General features: G+C 42.6%; 2 long non-coding RNA genes and 2 pseudogenes across 3 annotated transcripts; 1 reads left to right on the top strand and 3 right to left on the bottom strand.

Moving 5' to 3' along the window:
• Positions 1-3,438: 3,438 nt before the first annotated feature.
• On the bottom strand, positions 3,439-7,387 carry LOC147962579 (uncharacterized). The gene is made up of 2 exons (XR_015611606.1): positions 7,143-7,387; positions 3,439-3,806 (listed from the first exon to the last, which is right to left on the bottom strand). It is a non-coding gene; the product is annotated as an uncharacterized LOC147962579 (long non-coding RNA).
• Positions 7,388-7,987: 600 nt separating this feature from the next.
• LOC147962578 (uncharacterized) lies at positions 7,988-10,601 on the top strand (annotated as a pseudogene). Its single transcript, XR_015610795.1, has 3 exons — positions 7,988-9,244; positions 9,368-9,476; positions 9,667-10,601. The product of XR_015610795.1 is annotated as an uncharacterized LOC147962578 (transcript).
• Positions 10,602-11,255: 654 nt separating this feature from the next.
• LOC147962577 (uncharacterized) lies at positions 11,256-12,316 on the bottom strand. The gene is made up of 3 exons (XR_015612403.1): positions 12,178-12,316; positions 11,971-12,088; positions 11,256-11,885 (listed from the first exon to the last, which is right to left on the bottom strand). It is a non-coding gene; the product is annotated as an uncharacterized LOC147962577 (long non-coding RNA).
• Positions 12,317-14,452: 2,136 nt separating this feature from the next.
• Positions 14,453-18,923, bottom strand: LOC147962576 (putative disease resistance protein RGA3; annotated as a pseudogene).
• Positions 18,924-25,804: the final 6,881 nt, after the last annotated feature.

Below are 25,804 nucleotides of genomic sequence, written 5' to 3'. Positions count from 1 at the left end.
TGCTCTATTCTTTTGGCTTTCGATGGCTCAGAGGAAGGTGATGTCATCTAACACTCCACTAATATTTTGCCTTTTCTTTTATCTTTTTTATTTTCCTAATATTTCGCAATTTTAGTGCTCTATTTCTTCCACTATTTTCCTCCAATATTTTTTATTTTAGTGCTCTATTCTTTTGGCTTTCGATGGCTCAGAGGAAGGTGATGTCATCTAACACTCCACTAATATTTTGCCTTTTCTTTTATCTTTTTTATTTTCCTAATATTTCGCAATTTTAGTGCTCTATTTCTTCCACTATTTTCCTCCAATATTTTTTATTTTAGTGCTCTATTCTTTTGGCTTTCGATGGCTCAGAGGAAGGAGATGTCATCTAACACTCCACTAATATTTTGCCTTTTCTTTTATCTTTTTTATTTTCCTAATATTTTGCAATTTTAGTGCTCTATTTCTTCCACTATTTTCCTCCAATATTTTTTATTTTAGTGCTCTATTTTTTTGGCTTTCGATGGCTCAGAGGAAGGAGATGTCATCTAACACTCCACTAATATTTTGCCTTTTCTTTTATCTTTTTTATTTTCCTAATATTTCGCAATTTTAGTGCTCTATTTCTTCCACTATTTTCCTCCAATATTTTTTATTTTAGTGCTCTATTTTTTTGGCTTTCGATGGCTCAGAGGAAGGAGATGTCATCTAACACTCCACTAATATTTTTCCTTTTCTTTTATCTTTTTTATTTTCCTAATATTTCGCAATTTTAGTGCTCTATTTCTTCCACTATTTTCCTCCAATATTTTTTATTTTAGTGCTCTATTTTTTTGGCTTTCGATGGCTCAATGGAAGGAGATGTCATCTAACACTCCACTAATATTTTGCCTTTTCTTTTATCTTTTTTATTTTCCTAATATTTCGCAATTTTAGTGCTCTATTTCTTCCACTATTTTCCTCCAATATTTTTTATTTTAGTGCTCTATTTTTTTGGCTTTCGATGGCTCAATGGAAGGAGATGTCCTCTAATATTTTCTGACTTTTTTATTAGTCTTTTTTTCATATTTTGCTCTAATATTTCGCAATTTTAGTGCTCTATTTTTTTGTTTTCGGTGGCTCAATGGAAGCTCTTTCCTCTAATATTTTGTCTTTTCTATTAGTCTTTTTTTAATATTTTGTTCTAATATTTTGCTATTTTGGTACTATATTTTTTTCTATGAGCGGCTCAGAGGAAGGCGATGTCCTCTATCTATCCTATAATATTTATCCTTTTCATTTATTAGTGTTTTTCTCTTTTGTTCTATGGAAATCATATTTGGCGCAGTGCCAAATACGTGACAACCCCCTGCGAACGTTCCTTGATGTTGCCTAGTCGCTTTGCATGGATTTTAGTGCGCTTACCCTGACAAGTCAACGTTGGGCGATAGTTCGCTTGGGAAGGATAAGACTAGAAAGGATTCATGTATATCCTTCCCACGTGGACCCCAGTGCCCATTCCCTTTCCCACTGCACACTAAGTGAACGAGAAAGGGGGATTCATGGCGTGTAGCATTGTCCGCTTCCTCGCCCGATGACCCGCGGGGGAAATACGACCGGAGATGCTTAATTAGACACCCCCTACTATCGAGATAAGCACTGGTGCTTAAGAAAAACTCATTTTATTTTTACCAACCACCTTTCATTGTACAAGGCCATAGGGTTAACAAGCTACAGCTTGTCCGGACTGAAGCAAGTAGCAGTTACAACAGGACTAGAACTTCTTCTCATGCTTGCTAGTTGGAGCTGGAACTGCAATAATCAAATTCCAGCCTTGCAAACATGGTCTGAAGCACAAGTTCTAGAGATTAGCATTGCATTCGTTTTTCAAATATGGTCAAATATGGTCTGGTTTTTCTAGTTTTAGGAAGCTTCTAGACGATTCCTATTTGGTTTTTATTTTCTTTACTGGTATTACAAGCTTTTATCTCTTATTATTATTTTTATAAAATATACTATAATGGAATTTCCAAAAATGTTCACATTTCTAAAAGAAAATAAAGTTCACAAATTCCAATAACTTTTTAGAATTTTAAGAAATCTTCACAAAGTTTTAATAGTATTCACAAATTTTTATTAACATGTTTCAAAATTTGAATTTTTTTGTAAAATAAAAGAACATTTTCAGAAAATCCAGATAACTTAGAAATCATGAAAATTTTGGAATTGGAAACTTTTTTAACATTTGACAAAAAAAATAATTTCTAGAACTTTTGTCCATTCTAGAATTATTTTTAAATTTCTAAAAATTTATTTTCAAGATTTTTTTAAAATCAAATATTTTCAGTTTAAAGTTTTTCAATACTACTGTAGCCGGTTTTTGCTGGGAAGAAGAAGGAAATGCCCCTTTTACCCAATAGCTAAGGTAGGTCGGCCCACTAGCTGCCCATATGTGATTGCTCGTAACGAGTGGGTACCACATGATGCAGTCATGTGCCATTGGCCCGCGTAATGTTGTTTTTCTTCGACTTTTCAATCAGTTTGGTTTTAAGCAATATTTCCGTCAATTTCTTTGTAGATTTTTTGTTTTCAGAAGAAAAACATATTTTAAAAAAAGTGACACTTTGAAATCATTTTTTGCGACAGGAACACTATTTTAGTTACACGTGTATTTTTTAATATTACATGATAATTGTAGAAACATAGATGAACTTTATATAAAAATGCTTGAACACAAAAAAATGGTCATAGTGTAAATGTCCGCGATGTTTAAAAATCTGATCACCATATAATTATTAAAAAATACTTGCCATGTCTTTACCTTTAAAATATTCATATATACACAAGAAAAAATATTATAAAAATGAAAAAGGTATAAAATTAAAATTAAAATAAGTAAGAGACATATGAATAGTTTCTTTTGACAACCTAGAATATTTTAGAAACTTCAGTTGACAACGTGTCTAAAAAGTTATTTTTTCTGTGGCACGTAAACACTTATTTTCTAGAGAATGCTATCATGGTTAGCTTTATTAATTAAAACACACTTACATCGTCAATTAACAGAGGAAGAATAGGGGTCGGGGGATCATGAAACCAAAGACAAGTGTCAACACAACACTCTCACCCAAGGTGTGTGCAATAAAATTAGCCTCTCTTTGTCTCTTGGACAGAACAAAAACTCCACTTTAATGAAGGGACTGTCTATTTGACAGCCGGATGAAAGCTATTGGGCTTCAGTCATATTTTTTGGACCAACCACAACTTGAAAAGTGTCCACAACTTGAAAAGTGTCCACTGTCCTTTTGTATGTTCCTGTTCTTGTTTGTCGCTGTATCTATCCCAGCTACGCTCTATCCTTTTAATGGTTCTGCAAGAATCACAAACATGGGATCCTAGAGAGGGAACAACACGAATACTAAACGGGTCCACACCTGTTTGAAACCCGATAGAAACAGAAGAAGAGATAACAAACAAGACTTTAGGGATAGACTGAACCAAATAATGCATAAATTGGTGTCAGCCTTTCAAACATTCTGGACTTTATTTTGATCATTTACATAAGGTCAAATTGTACAAAAACAAAAACATTACTTAAAGCTTGAACAAATAAAAATACATAAGAAAAAAATTGATAACATAATACTCTCTGCTAATCTGCAGATTGCTTCCATGAATAGTACTTCCAACTGTTGGAAAATTTCAAAGTTGGAGTAGATGATATGTTTTGGAATTTAACTTCAGCATTCAATCTTGGGGAAAAACCATCACTAACTTTGAAAGAGGACCCAACTAAGCAATCCAACACTTTGATAACCTTGAACAACTCCAACGAGTTGCTTCATGGTCTGAAGACAACAAAAAGAAGAAACATGGAACTAGATGAGAATAGTGCACTGCAAGATGGTGAAAAGCACACTATCAAAATCTCAGACTTCATAGAAAATGGAACATCCAATTAATGTGATGAAATAATAGTAAAAGTCCGAAAAAGCACACTGCAAGAAATCCATCAATAGCACTGTAAAAAATGAAAATAAAAAAATACTTTGACCATAGCTTGAAAACACTATAAAATCATATCAGAGGTGTTGTAAACAAAATACTAGGAGCTACCAGAACTTACAATAAATGACACCATTGTTTACTTTGATCATAAAACTATAAATCTTACTGAAGCACATTGTAAAATCAAATCAGAGGCGCCGTAAAAAGAATGCTATGAGCTACCAAAACTTACAGTAAATGTGACAACACATTTACTTTGATCATAAAAATAGTAAATCTTACTGAAGCACATTGTAGAAAATGAAACAATGGTACTGTAAAATCAAAACTTACAGGGGCAATGTAAGTTCAGATCAGAGGCACTGTAAAAAAAATACTAGGAGCTACCAACACGAAATGAGAATTGAAGAGAACAATAACTAATTACTTACATGATTCACATAGAAATCAAACAATGCTTAGTCTAAAATACCATCATCCATAGACAAAACTTGGAAAAAGCAAAATGAAACTTAGTTAAAACTAGGGTGCAGGAAAATCAAAACAAGCAGGATAGTCTATTGAAAAGGAAAATTTAAACCTGCGACACGTTGAAACAATCATCATCAGCATAGTCGTCGGGGATAAAAGGTTTCTCTTAAGAATCTACACTATCATGAGGAGAAAGGTCATGGGTTCCCTGCTCACAACCCTTCATCAATCTGCCCATTTGTTTCACTAACCATGGTCAAATGATTATGATAGTAAACTAATAACAACAGTTGAATGAACACCCTCCAAAGACTGACACGGTAAACTAAATCATTTCTATCATTCACAAAAAGAATATATTACAGAGAGAACCACTTACATAATAACTAACTAAAAATCATAGAAAACAATCAGGACTGCAACTAAGACACACAAAAAGACCACCTAAAATATGCCACGGCTACACCAGGAAGCACCACATGTAAATGTAATCACATGGATTACATTGTAATTCACTGAAATTACACTGTGATTAACAGTATAAGTGCACTGATGATACAGTGTAATTACACAGTAAATACAATGAAATTACAATCAAATTTACACTGGAATTTTCAGTGCAAAGTAATGTAAGTCACAGGACACTACTAGTAAATTAGACAATTACATTGTGAATACACCGAAATTTACACTGGAAATTTCTGTACAAAAGTATGCTAAGCTACATTGTTGTAAAGCACTATGCAATAACGCTGGACTATAACATAATTAAACTGGAATTGCACAGAAAATTATACTGGAAATTTCAGTGCAAATCACTGTAAGTAACACTAAAATTACTAGAAATTCCAAGTTACACTGAAAATATCACTATAAATTGCACTAAAATACTTAAAAATTCAGAGTAAATCATTGTAAGTTACACATTACTTTAAAATTACAGTGAAAATACATTGAAATTAGTGTAATATACACTGTAAGTTACAGGGTTGTACACCACTACACAATTACACTGGACTACAATGTAATTAAATTGAAAATTCCACTGGAACTTACACAAAAATGGACACATAATCGAGAAACCCCAACTACAGACCATGAGACTCAATCAACCAGGGGATTAAGCATCTGCATCCTACATCCACATCAAATAGGCTAGCTGAATTGAAACAACCAGTGGAATCATACACCTATCAGACGCCCATAGGGACGACACAACACCCAGTACAGGGGGCATCAAAATCAAATGACAGGATAAGCTAATATTAAAAAAGATAGAGAGATCCACCACTACATCTACATCATCCGCAACAAAAAAGCCCAGAAATGACCAATAGACAAGAATACAATCTGTCGGATCAAGAAATCAGAAGAAAAAAATGCAGGGGATGATATAGGGGATAGGGGATAATTACAACCAAGAACTTGAGGGAGGGGCGAGGGGAGCTCCAAATGGCCATGACTCTCTCTCTCTCTCTCTCTCTCTCTCGGTGGCGTGCTAGAATGAGAAAGGGGAGGGGGAGAGAAAAAGGGAAAAAAATGAAAATAAAGAGAAGACCGGCGGTTCGGGCCGCGAGGGAAAACTAAAACGGGTCTCCCTCAAAAATTTAGCGTGCCCGATAAGACAAAACACGAATCTCAGGACAGAGATCACACGACTGAAAAAACGAATGAAGCCCAATTTTTTTCATCCGACTGAAAATTAGCAATTCCGAATATCAATTGCAAACTAGCGATGCATCACAAAATGGTCACAATTTCTCTGCTATAAAACATACAATATCAAGCTACACACTGTAATTGCACTGTAAATACAATCACAATTACAGTGTAATTACACTGAATTTACACTGTAAATCAGCTATCAATTACACTGTAAATTTACTGACAAATACACTGTAAATCCAAACGCAATTCCACTATAAAAATCCAAGTCAATTACACTGTAAATCAGCTATCAAATTACACTGTACAACACTGTACATCCACTGACAAATACACTATAATTCCACTAACAGATACAGTGCAACTCCATTGACAAAAATACACTGTAATTATACATGACACATACACTGTTATTCCACTAGCAAATACGGTGCAAATCCACTGACGGCAAAATACACTGTAATTACACTGTAAAATAACCAGGGATTACAGTACAAATTGCTTTGGATTTACAGTACAATCTACTACCTACCCACTAGAAAATCACACTGGAAACCCACTACGAATTACAGTGAAAAATCAATGAAAATCCAGTATGAATTACACTGTAAATCACTCTAAAAAAACAATGGGGATTGCACTGTAAATCACTGTAAGTCCAAATAGGAATTGCAGAGTAAGCCACATACCCACCAGTGAAGAAAAACGGTCTAGGGATTAAGGCCAGGGAACAGAATAGATCCGTTCGAATTGACTGAATACATCAGACTAGTACAACTAAGCAAGCCAGCCTGACAGGAACAACTCGAATTCGAACAACCAACGAATTACAGATCATCAGATCAAACTGACGCGCATCCCAGCTACCGCAGCTACCGCGCTTAGCAGATCAACCAAACGCATCCCAGAAATGGCCAACCTAAACAAATCTACACCGAAAATAGGTGCGGGGGGTGGATACAATCAACAGATCTGACAGACAAAACCAACTCACTACCTAACAAATCACATGAACAACAAAAAGGGAAGGGGGGAAATACCGAATCCGACAAACAAAATCGCTAGCGGCGGAAATGGGGACGGGTCGGTGCGGGGCCAAGAGATGCCGCAGATCCAGCCGGCAGGAACAAAAGGGAAGCAGAGGAAGCGGGGCAGCACGAGGTAGAGCGCAGACGAGTCACCACCAAAACACTCTCTCGCTCGACTCTGTTCGGGGTTGCGTGTTTGAAATTGACAGAGGGGCTGGGAGGAGGAGAGCGACACAGACGCACGGGGTTGCGATGGGAAAACGGGTTAACCACACGGGCCCGATAAGAGAAACGAGACCAAAAAGAGACAACTAACGGGTCAAACACACGAATCTCCGCGCACAGATCGCACGGCACAGAAAACGGATGAAAATGAATTGTTTTCATCCGTATGTAAATTAGCAAAACCGTTAATGAAAGAAGACACTTGAATGCAGATATCCCGCTATATTGGCACATCACCACTTTTTTTTTTTGCTACTACGTAGTTACATTTACTGATCTAAATTCCCCTACCTGGCTTATAAACCCAACCAGAAGTACCGAGTAAACACTTAATAAAAAAGAACTTGTTCAATTCACTCTTTTTAAGTGATATAGTATTATGTGATTATTTTTCTATGCTTCAGAACTTTTCCTTATTCACACGCCATTGCATCAATTTCTTATAGATCTACTCTGAACTACTAGTAGGCGTTTTGTTTTAGGGATACTCTTCACTAAGACGTTGGTTAATCCAGATCGCTCGAGTCAACCCCAAGTCCACGCTTGTATAGACGCGAGTCTTCTTTGTCTTCCTGCCTCCCTCGCCTCACTCCTCTCTGTACTACTCCCTCCGTTCCAAATTACTCTTGAACTAAAATTATAAAGAGTAATTTGGAACGGAGGGAGTAGTACCATCACAACTTCAGATCTGGAGCGAACTCGCCACCTCGCCGGAGCCGATCCGCCGGAGAGAACTCGTGCCCTCCCATTTTCACCCGTCCCACTACTACCTCACCATTCACCACAAAGCAGCCACCCGTCCACCTCACCATCCCCGTTGGAGACCAGCCGCCGGAGACCGCCACGCCACTAGATCCAATCGAGCAGAGCAATGCAGGTCGCGACCGGGGCGCTGAGCCCCCTCCTCCGCAAGCTCGGCGACCTGCTCGTGGCCGAGTTCACCCTGGGCAGCCGTGTGAAGAAGGGCGTCCAGTCTCTCGTCACGGAGCTGGAGATGATGTACGTCGTCCTCTCCAAGGTCGGCGACGTGCCGCCGGAGCAGCTCGACCCGCAGGTCCGGATCTGGGCGGGCAAGGTGAGGGAGCTGTCCTACAACATAACATGGAGGACGCCGTGGACGCCTACATGGTCCGCGTGTACGACGGCAGCCATGCCGAGCTCGGCCCCAACAACTTGAAGAACAGAGTTAAGAAATTCTTCAAGCGGACCAAGAAATTGTTCAGCAAGGGCAAGTCTCTCCATCAGATTTCCGGTGCCATCCAAGACGCCCAGGAGCTCGCCAAGGAGCTGGGTGAGCTCCGTCAGAGGCACGCGCCGACCGTGTGGGGAATGCCATTGATCCTCGCCTTAAGGCTGTGTACAGAGATGCCGCAGAACTTGTAGGCATTGAGGGCATAAGGGATGAGCTGATAGAGAAGCTCCTTGGTCAGGATGAGAGGTCCAAGCAGCAGCTCAAGACTATGTCTATTGTTGGATTTGGTGGATTGGGTAAGACAACGCTTGCTAGGGCGGTGTATGACAAGATCAGAGCAGAATTCGACTGTGGAGTGTTTGTTTCGGTGTCTCGGAATCCCGACATAACAAAGAATTTCAAGAAGATGTTGTATGGACTCGACAAAATTAAGTTTGCAAAGATCAGATAGGGCCATCAATGTTTCCACGGGGATCTATGCCCAGGCTTGAAACTCTTTTCTTCTGTGCCCGAGCGTCGCACATCTCCAGTGGTGACTTGGACGCCGACGTGCGGCACCTCCCTTCTTTACAGAAAGTCACGGTTCGTCTTTGGTCTGAGGAACACTGCTTGCCAGCAGTGCAGAAAGCGGCTGATATGTTGGAGCTCGCATTGGACGCCCATCCTAACCGGCCCACCCTTCGTTGCCAGCGGATTCGTAAGTCTTTTTCTCTCCCGCAGCTAGGCTTCTGTAGACTTTGACATAATAAGCTAGATTAATTCTCTTCTCTCTGGCCCAATAGTGCAAATTAATACTCATTGTTTTTTCTTTGTTCCAAAGCTTTACCCGAAGAATTAGTAGAAGAAGAGGAGCCGGCAGCAGTGATCACTGTAAACGACCGAGAAGGCGAGGCAGGTGTGCTGTAGAGCTAATTCCATCAAATACATAGGTAAGCATAAATTGATTTTAATATCAATCCACCGAATTCTGTTAACGCATTATTTGGGACATGGCTTAATGGGATTGAGCCTGACTTAGCGAATCACATTCGGGTTGGAGTTTGCACTTTGATGTGGACTATCTGGACTTGCAGAAATGATTTGGTTTTTAACAGAATATCATGTATTCATTTTTTGCAGGTTATATTCCGAACTACGTCACTGATCCGTTCGTGGTCGCTACTCACCCTGACAGAGGCCAGGGAGCATTTGGTTACTGGATCTTTCCGCTGGGAGATGGTAGCTCGGGATATCTTCAACCGGTTTGGATGGCGGTCATGTAATAGGATATGCATTTAGTTTACCTATCTAGTTTTAGCCAGCCGGTTGTGGCGTCTTTTCATGGCTAGTTGGTGTTTCTAGCCCTTTTTGGCTCTGTGTGAGCTTTCTTTGCTTTTTTATTACTTTTGGAGACCTTGGAACCATGTTCGCACTGCTTTATTTGGTTAATAAGATGGCCGTATGCATCATTCTGATGCAGAGGCCGGGGAGTCCCCCCTTTTCGAAAAAAAAGAAATTGATTTCTGCTCTAGTTGATGGTCACGTGCGGTGCTTTTGTGTTTTAAAATCACATGACAGAACCTAATAAGTAGTAATAAGTACAGAACGAAAAATTGTTTACATTCTATCTGACAGGAATGCTACATTTTGTTCATCATGGCTCAGGTAGCAGAGTGGTTTTTGGAGGAAGGCATGGCTGCAGGGCCCCTGGGAAAGTGTTGCTTGCCTCTGGACGATGCTTTCCTCATCCACCTGAAGTGCGAAAATGCCGAAGCCTCATACACCTATGTTTGGTTCTGTGATCTACTTATGGAACTGTGCTGGAGCTTATGTCATACGATCCCTGAAGGGTCTGCCTAGTGGTGTAGTGCTTAGTTTCTCTGATTACTTCTTTGGTTACATGTACCATCATCGACAGAGACAAAGTTGTGCCCGTAAAATGTATTCGAACTAGGTGGGCACGTGTGTGTAGCAGACTTAAAGTCTATGGATGAAATCACAGCACTATTGGCTATGCAGCTGGCTGTTTGTAATTGGCTGGGATCTCCATGTGTGTGATATGCAATGCTTCCGAGGGCGTAGATCACCTTTTCATTTCAATGCATTGTTTCTCGCCTTGTATGGTGCGTTGATCAGAAATGCTTTAGAGATGAGGGTGGATCTCTGAAGAAAATTCCTTCCAGGAGTCCTTTGCGCCCGCTTAACAGTGCAGTTTCCTTAATGCATGTTACAGTGGCAGAAGCCGGCGGGGTGTGTCAAGTGCAGCATGTATCTGAAGTTTCCATGGAGAAGAAAGATTGACGCGAGGCTGAAAAATGGTTAATCCTGGAGGTGTGCTGAGAGTGGGGCTGACCGAAAAACTCATTTCTTGCGCTCCTTTCCTATTTATATTATTTTGCTGTTTCTTGTGATCTACCTGCCGTTGCAGAGTGTCGGAGTATGCTCTTATCGTACTACGCAGATTCCAAGAATAAAAGGACTAATAATTCAAGTGTGCAGCACACTGTTAGTAGTAACCACATATCTGAAAAACAAGCAATGCTGCTCCAGGTTCGTCAGAGTTTGCAAGCTTGGCAGAATGAACTGTCCAGTCTGAACTCTGAAGTAGCAGCATTACAACGCTTGAGCTTTTTTTTCTCATATGTTCTTTCTTATTTGCTGGAACCAAACTGCAATAATTACATTCCAGCCTTTGAAGTAAGTTTACAAATGGCAGGGAAGAACTGATGTACTGACCTACACTACAGAAACATGTGCATGGTTTTCTAAAACCGCCATCATCATCAAGAAACAGGCTCTTGTCTCTCGCGTGCCAAGTTTTGCAGATGGTTGATCCCGTCCCGTCAGTCGATTTGCCGTGGTGATCGTCAGGCCCAGGACGAAGGAGAGATCCACCATATATGAGAGGACACTAAGAAGCTCAGCTATGCTGGCCATTGTGAGCAGACAAGTGTGGACATGCGTTTGAGTAGCTGTGCAGCTAGCAGACTCTCTGCACACGGACTGAATCGGCGTGTGCAATAACAAGGAGGAGGATGGAGATGAGAGGAGGTGGAGGGAGGAACATGGAGTGGGTGGGGAGCTGGCTGGCGAAGGCAGCAGGGAGCATTCAGGGCTTGCCCAATGACAACGGGGCGATGAGCTTGCAACGGGACGTGTGGTTGGCGTCAGCGTAAAATGTGGCCTGAGCGGATGCAGGGGGGGAAAGAGGGGGAGTGGAGTAAGTCTAGGAGAGGCCGGGGAGAAGGCGGGTTTCATGTTTGTACTGCTTCCCTGTCTTGTACCGTACTGTAGTAGCTTCCTCCTAATCATGGTTGAGGATTTCAGGTTCATCAAAAGTGAGGCAGGCTGACAGGCACCTGCATGCACGATGATGCACAAAATCAGTACCAAAACATCCGAATCATCAATCGTGCAACACCGAACACATGAACTGTAAATTACCTTTGATAGGGTCGATTATGCAGAACTGCGCAGCACTCTGTCAGAGGCTCACTGGTTACTTGTATTGTCGGGGGGACGGACAACCAACTTCAGAAGTTACTGTTGTCTGCAAATTGTTCTGCAGAATCCAAGTAATTAATCTAAGGTCAGGCAATTGATTGAACAAGGTAAAGGGAACTCGCATAATGTAAATGCTCAATTGATTACTTTGAGTTGGCACTGAAACTCTCACAGACGCCAGTGTAATAAACACCACATATGTGCAGTCTCCAAAACCTGCTCAAGTTGTTTTTCTTCTTCGATGTAATTGGCTCTCTCTGGTGTCATGTACTGTGTGCACAAATAATTATCCTGTACCGATGCTGTGCATGAATGAAACAGATTTTCGGAACAAAGGGCTAAGCAAACATTCTTTATCTGAACAACCAATGTGAATGGACAAAAGAAGGTGCGTTGCCTACACCATATACAACACCCTTATCATCTAAAACTGCTCAGAGATGAACATACCAGGGAATAAATTGTTGTTCCATCCAAATCGGTAACCTCATCAAACACGCAAGCAGCCGAGTCACTAGGAAGACAGCCAATGTGCGTTGCAAGAGAATAGCGCAACAGTCCAAGGAGGCCATTAATGACAGAGCAGTGTTGATGTCAAACCTGAAACATCAGCATAATCCAAATTAGATTGTTACAGATTTTTTTTTTGCGTGGTATCTCACTGTTAAGACCTTGAAATGCAATACGTACAGATGATGCTTTGTCCTACTTACTTAGGCCCTGTTTGGAATCTCTCCAATACGCGGAATTGGTGGAGCTCGGTTTTGGCAGCTCCGCCAAAGTGAGCTGAAGTTTGGTCCGCTCCGGGAGCGGAGCTAGAGGAGCGGAGAGGAACCGAACACTTCCTTAAAATGTATGGAACACTGAATCAGGAGAACCGCTCGATAGCTGTCTCCATCCACTTGCTCAGCCATTGAGTCACAACTTCAGCCACAACGTCTGGGTTGGTCAATAGATAGGGAGGGGAACACCTGAAGAATGATGATGCGACACGATGAATCAAACAAGTCAAAGTGTCAAACACCTGAATCATCATGCCACACTGAGAAGAGATCCAAGACAGAGGCTTCTGTTAACGTTATTCTTTGGGTAGAACAGTCAACTCCAGAATGCCAGCTGCAGAATTCGCCTTTCGCTGTAATAGTTCTGCACAATCCAAGGAACGAATGCAAAGGTCAGAGAAATGAACGAATGCTAAGGAATCCAATGAATCCAAATGCTCAGGTCTTTAATTTTGAGTTGGTCAACAGGTGAACCTGCCTAGTGAAACATCAGCATTTTTCCAATCAGCTCAAGGTGTACTAGGCAGCTAGTGAACAAATAGAGTGAAGTGCATCCTAGGTCCTCGAACTATTTCGAAGGTGTCATGTAAGTCCGCAAACTATGAAAAGTGTCACCTAGGTCCTCAAAAATCCTTGAAATGTAATAAGTGTGTGTATGTGTGACACCTACGAAATAGTTCAAGGACCTACCTGACACCTTTGAAATAGTTTGAGGACCAGCATGACACACATTGCACTGAGGATCTGGAATAGTTCGAGGACCTATGATGCACTTCACTCGAACAAATAATCAGCCTGTTCCAAAGTTGAATGACACGTATTTTAGCACTGAGATTTTCAGAAAAATAGGCTAATAGAACATTCTCGCTTAAAACCACGAAGAATGCTTTAAAACTTTGAGATGTATACTCAAACACAGAACTAATGCTTGCAACATAACCTGTGCTATTTAGGACTTATTGCTCAAATAATTATTCCTTCAGAGCAACTAGAGAAAAGAGGTGCTGACTATCTTGAATCAAGGCGCTGATTTAATATCTTCTTTGCTAGTATAATATATCAGGTGCTTGAGGAGTGTGGCACCGGCAAAGTACCTTTCTGGTGAAAAGAATTCAAGTAATTCAGGAGTGTGCACTGACAGAATGGCAAATTATTGCGTCAAGGACATACGTACCCTTGTTTTTTGTTGTTGTTGGTACTAACTGTAATTGCTTACCAGTAGTCAGTACATGGAACATGATGCCGTATCGCCATTCGAAGCTTCAAATTGTCCTCCTAACGGAAGTTTCATGGTGAGTGACACGATCTCAGCAGTTTATGAGAAGAATGTAAAGCAAAACTGAAAAAATCAGCAGCTTAGGTACCCGAATCGTCCTGTTGAGGTTGTCCCATACATGATGATACAGAATTAAATTGCAGAACCGATAGTTGATGCTCCATTATTCACATGTCTGTCTGCTTGCAGGAATGGAGAAATATGTATTCACATGCCTGTCTGCTTGCAGGAATGGAGGAACCGATAGTTGCATGAATGGATAAATTTGAATGCATATTTACACTTGAAAATATTTGCTTGATGAGATTTTATTTAGCAGTTAAAAGAAAGCACATAGATATTGACTCACCTCCAGGCCCATCGATCAGGTGTCGCCTTGGTCTTCAAAGTTCACCAGGCAGTTGTATAACATGAGAACAGTAATAGTCCATTTCGAATACCAGGTGTGACAGACCAATTCAGAGCTTCCAAAACTGCATACAGAACGAAGCTGCATAAGAAATTATATGCAAGCCTGGGTAGCTAGCTGTATGCGTGAGATGAAGAAGCGCAAATGAATGAAAAATCATGAATCATTGAGCACAAATATGTACTTACCATAAAACTGGCAATGGCAGAAAAAATCATGAATGGGTTGAGGTGTGCATGCGACATGACTTGCATCCACGTGCAGATATACAGACACATCTCACGCTAAGATATGGGTATGTTGTGCGTTTTAATTCCTTGACTTCCTCCGTTAGCTCTGCACTGCAATGTATTGCTTCTACCTGTTGCATGGAAGTGGGGAAGCCACCCTTGGGCAGCGCTCGGATTCCAAGACACTCGTAGACTCGCAGTTCCCTGAGAGAAGGAAGGCTGTGTAGCCCTTCAGGGAGGGATGGCATATCTTGGCAAAACATAAAATCTAGTTCCTGTAGGGAGATGAGGACCTGCAGCGCATTCTCTTCCTCTTCTGTGAAGCTTTCCTTCCGCCGATCACAGCTGATCCGTAATATGCGGAGAGTAGTGGCGAGGAGGGTGCAGATGGGAGCAACAAGCACCGCTGAGATGCTATCCACTTCAAGTGTTGTCAATCGGTGGAAGGAGCCTGCTGGCAGTTTCACTCTTGCCATCTCTGACAGCAAATCAGCAGCTACAGACTGGGCTTGAAAACCCTTAATACTATACTTACTATTGTAGACGCACAATTGCTTGAGGTTGACTGTGATAAGAGGATTGAACCCTTCCACTATTATATTCTCGCAGTCTTTTAGCTCTAGCCTTGTGAGAGACGTGAGGTTTGAGAGGAGAGCCAATGACTTCATGCTGGAGTCTGAGATAACTGAAAAATCACTGAGTGAAACATTGAAAACAGGCTTGATGGTGTGAGCTCCTTCTCCTGATTCTTCTATGGGCCACCCAAAGAAGTTGCCACAGTCGTATACTGTAAATGATTGGAGCCGCGTGAGGTCCTGGAGTCCATGGCACGTGATGCCGCATGACCAGACACTTAGTCTTATTAGGGGCCTAAGCTTGTTGAGCCGTGTCAACGAAATGTGTGATACACCAGTAATGCTCACAGTCTCTACTTTATCCAGGTTATGCAAGGCCAACTCCCTGTCATACTGCTTAACTTCCAACTCTTTTCCAAGATAATGCAATTTTGTGCCATGACGACATTGCACAGAGAAAGACGTTAATGTGGGAGTGTGAGGCATGGGCGGCAGGGACAACTTAGGGCAATTAGAAATTTCAAGTTGCGATAGATGAGTATAAGAAGAGCCAGAGCCCTCCTGAAGGAAGGGCAGCATACAGAGATTGGGACATTCTCTGCACTCAATGTATTCAAGTTTTGAGAAGGAATGAGCATTAGGAGCTCCAATCCACTCGGTAAGTTCTGGCAATGTATCAAGAACAATCCTCTTCAAATGCATAAAGCTTTTGTCCATAGCACCACCAAAGCCAGGTTTGATCTCACGAACATTATAAATATGCCTCACTGTGAGTGTCTTGAGAAGAGGAAGCTGACCAAAAGGTGGAAGAGTGCCCCATAACACACCGTCAAGGTAGAGGGAGACAAGCATTTTTGTGCTAATGTCACCACAAAACCAACGAGGATAAGTTGTGCAAACATTATTTGTAATGGATAGTTCTTGAAGATTAGGGGGTGGTTCGAGACCATCAATAACATCAGATTCTGTGATATGTTGGCCTGCATCCCAATGCCATCCTAAACTCAAAATTTTCAAATCCCTTTTCCACACTAATTTGGCTTCCATAGCCTCTTCCTTAGTGGACACCTTTTCTAGATTATATATACTCAGTTCTCCTCCAAGCTCTATTAGTTCCCCCAACTCACTCAATTCAAACCCAACACTCTCTTTCTTGACATAGAACACTTCCAACTCCTTTAAACACTTCATCCTTCCAACCTCGGGAACATTGGACTGGAGTTCATGATCTCTAACAAAAAATGACATAAATTGATAAGGTGGCTCATATCTTTAGGCAATTTATATCTACATTGACCTCTTAGTTCCAATAATTTTAAGTGGTAAAAACAGGATACTGTGCTAGGCAAAGGCAGCAAAGGCATTTCCTCGTGATCTGATGCGGTAATTTTGAGGTATCGAAGGTGGATAAGTTTTGAAAAGTTATGTGGCAAAGATTCTGGAGAGTCTACTACTATAAATAGGACACGGAGACCCTCTATTTCCTTAAGACTGTCTTTCAAAATCCCATCAATGGTTCCATCATATTCTCCAAAAATCATCAAGGCCCGCAAATTTCTAATGTCTATCTTGCTCCTCAATTTAATCATCTCTCTCCTAAAATTCTTGTCATATCCAAATTCCATGGTGACAGATAAGTGTCGAATGGTTTGTGGGATGACATCGGTTCTAAAATTTGAAGTACATATGTTTAGGCATTCTTGTGATGAAATACTCCGAGATAGTTCATGCAATAAATCATGCATCACATAGTATTGATTCTCCCTAATATCAACTCCCTTTATGAGAAAACCATTATCCACTAATTCTTCCATGCAGTTCTCATCTTTGTCTATGATTCCTAATGCAATCAAGAAATATGTAATCTCTAAGTTACTAAACCTATAATCTTCAGGGAATAGGGAAAAATAAGGAAAACATTTTTTCAGATGGAAAGGAAGGTAATCATAGCTGATTCTTAGGGATGGCATGATGTCGTTAGCATTTTTTTGTTTTTGCCATTCATTGTTTTCAAGAACTCCAATCCAATGTTCCCGAGAAAGTTCCTTCTTCAGTAGCCGACCTACTGTTTTGGCTGCTAGAGGCGAACCCTTTAGTTTATTGGCAATATTTCTTGCAACATCAGTTAAGTCATCTTGGTAATCCTTAGGTTTGTGTCCACCAAATATGAATGCTTCAAAAAATGTGAAGAAGACCTGAGGCTCCAGGCCTTCCAGTGCTATTGGGTTGGTTGTTTTCACCATTTCAGCTTTAGATGGAAATCTAGTTGTAACGAGAACCATGTTGCCCTTGGTGTCCCCATTGATGAATGGTGCTAACAAGTTTTCCCAACCCTCACTGTTGCATTCCCATATATCATCAAAGACAATAAAAAACATTTTGGACTTCAATTTCCTGGCAATAGATTCTTGAAGCCCGTTCAAGTTGGTTGTTTGATTTGCACTTGTGTTGCTTTCTTCTTTTTCAGTCCCAAGTATGCCGTCATAGATACGCTTGGTGAGCTTAAACACATCAAAATCAGTTGATACACACACCCAAACCTTAACATCAAAGTGTTCTTATATTCTTTTATCACTATAGAGGTGTTGTGTGAAAGTCGTCTTTCCAATACCCCCTGGACCAACTATAGGAAGAACAGAAAGGCTGGTTTCCGAATGATATGTACCACTGGTGATATCATCTAGTGTTTTCTCGAAAATAGTTTCCCTTCCGTAGAGTGTATGTTGGGTAGTGATTGATCCCATGCGAGACCGTGTCAGGGTCACACTTGCTGTGCTACTATGGTGTGGAATTATGTTGAGCAATTTGGAGACAGGGTCACACAGGGAATGTATTTCCTCTATCACAGACTTAATTTTCTTGGACATGGCTACTCTGTCAAACGGGAGCTTATCAACTGGAACTGGAGCATCATTCCTATTACTAGAAATTGTTGGATTGTGTGGGTTCTTCGTAACAGCAGCACAATCATCCTCTTCTTTACGGCAACAAGAAAAGCAGGGTAGCCAATTACCGACAGTGTGACGGACAGCATGGCCACCATGTCGAGCTTGACCTCGAAGGCCATCGCCCAGATCCGGCACCGCATACTGGGTGCCGTCGAGCTGGTCCTGGATGATGAAGTAGTGGAGCTCGTCCAGGGTGTCTTCAGCCTCGTCGGCCTTGCCGCTGAGCTGCTGCACCAGCCCCTGCAGACCGGGATTGTCGCTCACCCCCCTCCTCTGGGCCTCATGCAGCAGCCCTTGCGTCAACATGAGATCCTGTTTTATCTTCTTGTAGTTGAGGCCGAGCTCGGAGCTGGCAACATACGCCTCCACCAACTTATCGGAGAGCTTATTCACCACGCTGCCGATGAGCCCGCCTGCGGCCCCAATCGCGGAGCGAACTGCCGCGCCAATAGCCGCCTCCATCATCTCCTCCGGCTCCGGCAGAATTCGTTGGGTGGGGGTGTTTTTAGGCGAGAAAGGCTGTGCAAAGCTGTTTGTTCGTGTGTCTTTGGTGGATGGATCCTTTTATGGAAATAGCTTTGTACTCTCTTCAAGCAATAAGGAGCAAGGACAAAAGGTGTGTGGTCATTTGCGCACTGAGCCATTTTTCTTCTCTGTTATTGGGCATGTTAAGGTGCTCTCAGACAATGATTTGTGTTGCCTCTTGAATGAAGTATAGTATTCGAAAGGCCGGACGGCCATCCTCGACGCTTCGTTCTAAAGAGTAGGTGTAATCTTGAGTGTGACAACCATTGAATTCGTATTAAGCCAGAGGTGGTTTGCTAGGAATGACGAATTAAATATGAAGACTTGGCCGATTGTTCGGCGACTCATCCCCAGCCCAAGGGGTGCCTTATCCAGCTGAAAAGGATGGAACTTTAGCTTTTGTTGACTTGTTGAACCATTGGAGATTAGAGATCGTCATCAAGCTGACACGTCCAAAGGCTTGACTCGCGCATACATACACAGTCTTCAGTAACATCGTCGTGTTTCGTTACTAGTTAATGTAATCTTGAACTACCCCGCAAAAAAGTAAACTTGAACCGTTTATTTTTTGTTACTTGGAATCTCTACTAGTACTAATCTAGGTCTAGAACTCAAGTAGGATCTAGTACAGTAATCGAGTCTTCAGTGAAATTAAGGCAGTGATAAAGTTCGCCGGCGAGATTAAAATATGCTACTATATTACGTTCTTCTTTCTTGGTAAGAACTAAGAAGGGGCTGACCTAGATTGACTTGGTGAGACCATTCATCCATGGCCGATGCGTGGTGGGGGAAAGCGAGGAGCGGGACGACCAAGGAGCGAAGCACCGGCGGCCGACCGCGCCCCATCTGCCCCGATTGGGGAACGTCGTCGCCGCACCTCCGCCCGGATTGGAAAACAAAGATGAGGGCGGCGTCTGGTCCCTCTGATGCCTTTGTCTTATGACTTGTGGACCCCGCGCTCATGGCCCTCCTCTGCCGTTGAAATGTGTACATTTTTAACCCAATTTATTAAAAATGCAGCTGCATTATCATGAAATGGAGGGAGTACTCGGAAAGATCTGAAACTGAAGTTCAAGCAAGTATAAAAAAAATTAACAGCTCGAGGAGGGTGGTAGTCCCATTTGCAAATTAAGATGTATTTGGAGAGGAGCATTTGCTTATAAAGAACAGGGTGTCCCTCGGCAAGTTTTGCCGCATCGACCGCCTGGACACACACACCTTTGAGCACCTGGACACGCGCACCTTTGTTTGCTGGGTGTGGTGCCGGCGTACCACCGACATCCCGACGCACCACTTCATGTTTGCCTTCCCCGAAGGGGCCGCCCTCCCCTCCCCCCCAAGTTGCGTTGTCCCTCCGCCAGCAACTATTGAGCACCACACCTTGCTCTTCCACCAGGACAAAGTGGAGGACTGGACGCCAAGAGAGTAGCGGTCACCGTCCTCCGGGCATAGCAGCATGCCCTCTGCTGGCTACGACGGCGACGATGATGACCAGCCCTTCCCGCGCATCGAGCCTTTTGACTGGACTTCGACGTTGATCAGCACAGGCCGGTCATCCCCATTGACGAGCGCCCCCCCTCCCAGTCATCGCGCCGGCTCCTACTGTTCAGCGTGGTCGCCTTTCCCACGCGTCAGCTCCTCTGGATTTAGGGGCATGTCACAGGCTAGCCAGTGCCGCAACCATGACGGCGACGAGGGACACAACAAGCGCTCCTGGAAGGACACCCTCCCGGGCTTCAGGATGGCGGGAAGATATCACATTGTGCCGCACTCTTTGCGCGAAAATCGTCACCGCAGCAGGACACCTGCTAGCCGCCATCGCCAAGGCGGCCCTGATCCAACCACGACGCCCATGGCTGCTGCACCGCGCCAGTGGCGCGCCTCCGAGCGCCGCTCCCCCCAAGCACGCTTGGTGCGAGCTGAGCAGGCATGCCTGCTCGCGCCACCGTGCACTCTGTTGGGAAACGTAGCATAAATTCAAAATTTTCCTACGTGTCACCAAGATCTATCTATGGAGTCATCTAGCAACGAGGGAGGAGTGGATCTACATACCCTTGTAGATCGCGTGCGGAAGCGTTCAAGAGAACGGGGTTGATGGAGTCGTACTCGTCGTGATCCAAATCACCGATGATCCTAGCGCCGAACGGACAACACCTCCGCGTTCAACACACGTACGGAGCAGCGACGTCTCCTCCTTCTTGATCCAGCAAGGGGGGAGGAGAGGTTGATGGAGATCCAACAGCACGACGGCGTGGTGGTGGAAGTAGCGGGATTCCAACAGGGCTTCGCCAAGCGCTGCGGGAGGAGGAGATGTGTCATGGGAAGGAGAGGGAGGCGCCAGGGCTTAGGTCAGGCTGCCCTCCCTTCCCCCCACTATATATAGGGCCAAGGGAGAGGGGGGGGGGGCAGCCTTGGCCCTTCCTCCAAGGAAGGGTGCGGCCAGGGAGGAGTCCATCCTCCCCAAGGCACCTAGGAGGTGCCTTCCCCCTTTAGGACTCTTCCTTTCCCTTATCTCTTGGCGCATGGGCCTCTTGGGGCTGGTGCCCTTGGCCCATATAGGCCAAGGCGCACACCCCTACAGCCCATGTGGCCCCCCGGGGCAGGTGGACCCCCGGACCCCTTTCGGCACTCCCGGTACAATACCGATAATGCGCGAAACTTTTCCGGCGACCAAAACAAGACTTCCCATATATAAATCTTTACCTCCGGACCATTCCGGAACTCCTCGTGATGTCCGGGATCTCATTCGGGACTCCGAACAACTTTCGGGTTACCGCATACTAATATCTCTATAACCCTAGCGTCACCGAACCTTAAGTGTGTAGACCCTACGGGTTCGGGAGACACGTAGACATGACCGAGACGACTCTCCGGCCAATAACCAACAACGGGATCTGGATACCCATGTTGGCTCCCACATGCTCCACGATGATCTCATCGGATGAACCACGATGTCAAGGACTTAATCAATCCCGTATACAATTCCCTTTGTCTATTGGTACGATACTTGCCCGAGATTCGATCATCGGTATCCCGATACCTTGTTCAATCTCGGTACCGGCAAGTCTCTTTACTCGTTCCGTAACACATCATCCCGTGATCAACTCCTTGATCACATTGTGCACATTATGATGATGTCCTACCGAGTGGGCCCAGAGATACCTCTCCGTTTACATGGAGTGACAAATCCCAGTCTCGATTCGCGCCAACCCAACAGACACTTTCGGAGATACCCGTAGTGCACCTTTATAGTCACCCAGTTACGTTGTGACGTTTGGCACACCCAAAGTATTCCTACGGTATCCGGGAGTTGCACAATCTCATGGTCTAAGGAAATGATACTTGACATTAGAAAAGCTTTAGCATACGAACTACATGATCTTTGTGCTAGGCTTAGGATTGGGTCTTGTCCATCACATCATTCTTCTAATGATGTGATCCCGTTATCAATGACATTCAATGTCCATGGTCAGGAAACCGTAACCATCTATTGATCAACGAGCTAGTCAACTAGAGGCTTACTAGGGACATGGTGTTGTCTATGTATCCACACATGTATCTGAGTTTCCTATCAATACAATTCTAGCATGGACAATAAACGATTATCATGAACAAGGAAATATAATAATAACCAATTTATTATTGCCTCTAGGGCATATTTCCAACAGTCTCCCACTTGCACTAGAGTCAATAATTCAGTTCACATCGATATGTGATTAACACTCAAGGTCACATCCCCATGTGACTAACACCCAAAGAGTCTACTAGAGTCAATAATCTAGTTCACATTACCATGTGATTAACACTCGATGAGTTCTGGGTTTGATCATGTTATGCTTGTGAGAGATGTTATAGTCAACGGATCTGAACCTTTTAGATCCGTGTGTGCTTTACAAATCTCTATGTCATCTCCTAGATGCAGCTACCACGTTCTATTTGGAGCTATTCCAAATAACTGTTCTACTATACGAATCTAGTTTACTACCCAGAATAATCTAGATTAGTGTCAAAGTTTGCATCGGCGTAACCCTTTACGACGAACTCTTTTACCACCTCCATAATCGAGAAAATTCCTTAGTCCACTAATTACTAAGGATAACTTTGACCGTTGTCCTGTGATCCATTCTTGGATCACTCTTGTACCCCTTGACTGACTCATGGCAAGGCACACTTCAGGTGCGGTACACAGCATAGCATACTGTAGAGAGCCTATGATAAAAGCATAAGGGACGACCTTCGTCCTTCCTCTTTCTTCTGCCGTGGTCGAGCTTTAAGTCTTAACTTCATACCTTACAACTCAGGCAAAAACTCCTTCTTTGACTGATCCATCTTGAACAACTTCAAGATCATGTCAAGGTATGTGCTCATTTGAAAGTACCATTAAGAATTTTGATCTATCCTTATAGATCTTGATGCTCAATGTTCAAGTAGCTTAAACCAGGCTTTCCATTGAAAAACACTTTCCAAATAACCCTATATGCTTTCCAGAAATTCTACGTCATTTCTGATCAACAATATGTCAACAACATATATTTATCAGAAATTCTATAGTGCTCCCACTCACTTCTTTGGAAATACAAGTTTCTCATAAACTTTGTATACACCCAAAACTTTGATCATCTTATCAAAGCATACATTCCAACTCCGAGATGCTTACCCCAGTCCTTAGAAGGATTGCTGGAGCTTGGCATACTTGTTAGCATCTTACAGTATTGACAAAACCTTCCGGTTGTATCACATACAACCTTTCCTCAAGAAAATCGTCGAGGAAACAATGTTTTGACATCCTATCTGCAAGATTTCATAAATAATCCAGCAATCGCTAATATAATTCCAACAGACTCTTAGCATCGCTACGAGTGAGAAAGTCTCATCATAGTCAACTCCTTGAACTTGTCGGAAAAAATCTTAACGACAGGTCGAGCTTTCTTAATGGTGATACTTACCATCATTGTCTGTCTTCCTTTTAAAATCCATCTGCACTCAACAGCCTTACGACCATCGAGCTGTTCTTCCAAAGTCTACACTTTGTTTTCATACATGGATCCTCTCTCAGATTTTATGGCCTCGAGCCATTTATCGGAATCCGGGCCCACCATCGCTTCTCCATAGCTCGTAGGTTTATTGTTGTCTAGCAACATGACTTCCAAGACAGGATTACGTACCACTCTGAAGTAGTACGCATCCTTGTCATCCTACGAGGTTTGGTAGTGACTTGATATGAAGTCTCATGATCACTATCATAAGCTTCCACTTCAATTGGTGTAGGTGCCACAGGAACAACTCCCTGTGCTCTGCCACACACTAGTTGAAGAGACGGTTCAATAACCTCATCAAGTCTCCACCATCCTCCCACTCAATTCTTTCGAGAGAAACTTTTCCTCGTGAAAGGACCCGATTCTAGAAACAATCCCTTATTGCTTTCGGATCTGAGACAGGAGGTATACCCAACTGTTTTTGGGTGTCCTATGAAGATGCATTTATCCGCTTTGGGTTCGAGCTTATCAGCCTGAAACTTTTTCACATAAGCGTCGCAGCCCCAAACTTTTAAGAAATGACAGCTTAGGTTTCTCTAAACCATAGTTCATACGGTGTCGTCTCATCGGAATTACGTGGTGCCCTATTTAGAGTGAATGTGGTTGTCTCTAATGCCTAACCCATAAACTATCGTGGTAATTCGATAAGAGACATCATGGTATGCATCATATCCAATAGGGTGCAGTTATGATGTTCGGACACACCATCACACTATGGTGTTCCAGGCTGTATTAGTTGTGAAACAATTTCCACAATGTCTTAATTCTGTGCCAAACTCGTAATTCAGATATTCATCTCTATGATCATATCATAGATATTTTATCCTCTTGTCACGACGATCTTTCAACTTCACCCTGAAATTACTTGAACCTTTCAATAATTCAGACTCGTGATTCATCAAGTAAATATACTCAACATCTACTCAAATCATCTGTGAAGTAAGAACATAACGATATCCACTACATGCCTCAGCACTCATTGGATTGCACACATCAAAATGTATTACTTCCAACAAGTTGCTTTCTAGTTCCATTTTACTGAAACCGAGGCTTTCAGTCATCTTGCCCATGTGGTATGATTTGCATGTCTCAAGTGATTCAAAATCAAGTGAGTCCAAATGGTCCATTTGCATGGAGTTTCTTCATGCATATACACCAATAGACATGGTTCGCATGTCTCAAACTTTTCAAAAATGAGTGAGCCCAAAGATCCATCAACATGGAGCTTCTTCATGCGTTTTATACCGATATGACTTACGTGGCAGTGCCACAAGTAGGTGGTACTATCATTACTATCTTTTGGCATGAACATGTGTATCACTACGATCGAGATTCAATAAACCATTCATTTTAGGTGTAAGACCATCGAAGGTATTATTCAAATAAACAGAGTAACCATTACTCTCCTTAAATGAATAACCGTATTGCGATAGACATAATCCAATCATGTCTATGCTCAACGCAAACACCAATCTCGATGGTAGAGGGAGCGTGCGATGCTTGATCATATCAACATTGGAAACACTTCCAACACATATCGTCATCTCACCTTTAGCTAGTCTCCGTTTATTCCGTAGCTTTTATTTCGAGTTACTAACACTTAGCAACCGAACCGGTATCTAATACCCTGGTGCTACTAGGAGTACTAGTAAAGTACACATTAACATAATGTATATCCAATATACTTCTATCGACCTTGCCAGCCTTCTTATCTACCAAGTATCTAGGGTAATTCTGCTCCAGTGGCTGTTCCCTTTATTGCAGAAGCACTTAGTCTCGGGTTTGGGTTCAACCTTGGGTTTCTTCACTAGAGCAGCAGCTGATTTGCCGTTTCATGAAGTATCCCTTCTTGCCCTTGCCCTTCTTAAAACTAGTGGTTTCACTAACCATCAACAATTGATGCTCCTTCTTGATTTCTACTTTCGCGGTGTCAAACATCGCGAATATCTCAAGGATCATCATATATATCCCTGATATATTATATTTCAACACG

The sequence above is a fragment of the Triticum urartu genome, chromosome 7A, assembly GCF_056163025.1.
Source record: "Triticum urartu cultivar PI428250 chromosome 7A, HENAU_Tu73, whole genome shotgun sequence".
NCBI classification, from domain to species: domain Eukaryota; kingdom Viridiplantae; phylum Streptophyta; class Magnoliopsida; order Poales; family Poaceae; genus Triticum; species Triticum urartu.
Note: the sequence above shows the minus strand (reverse complement) of the source record. Positions and strands in the feature narration are given on the sequence as shown.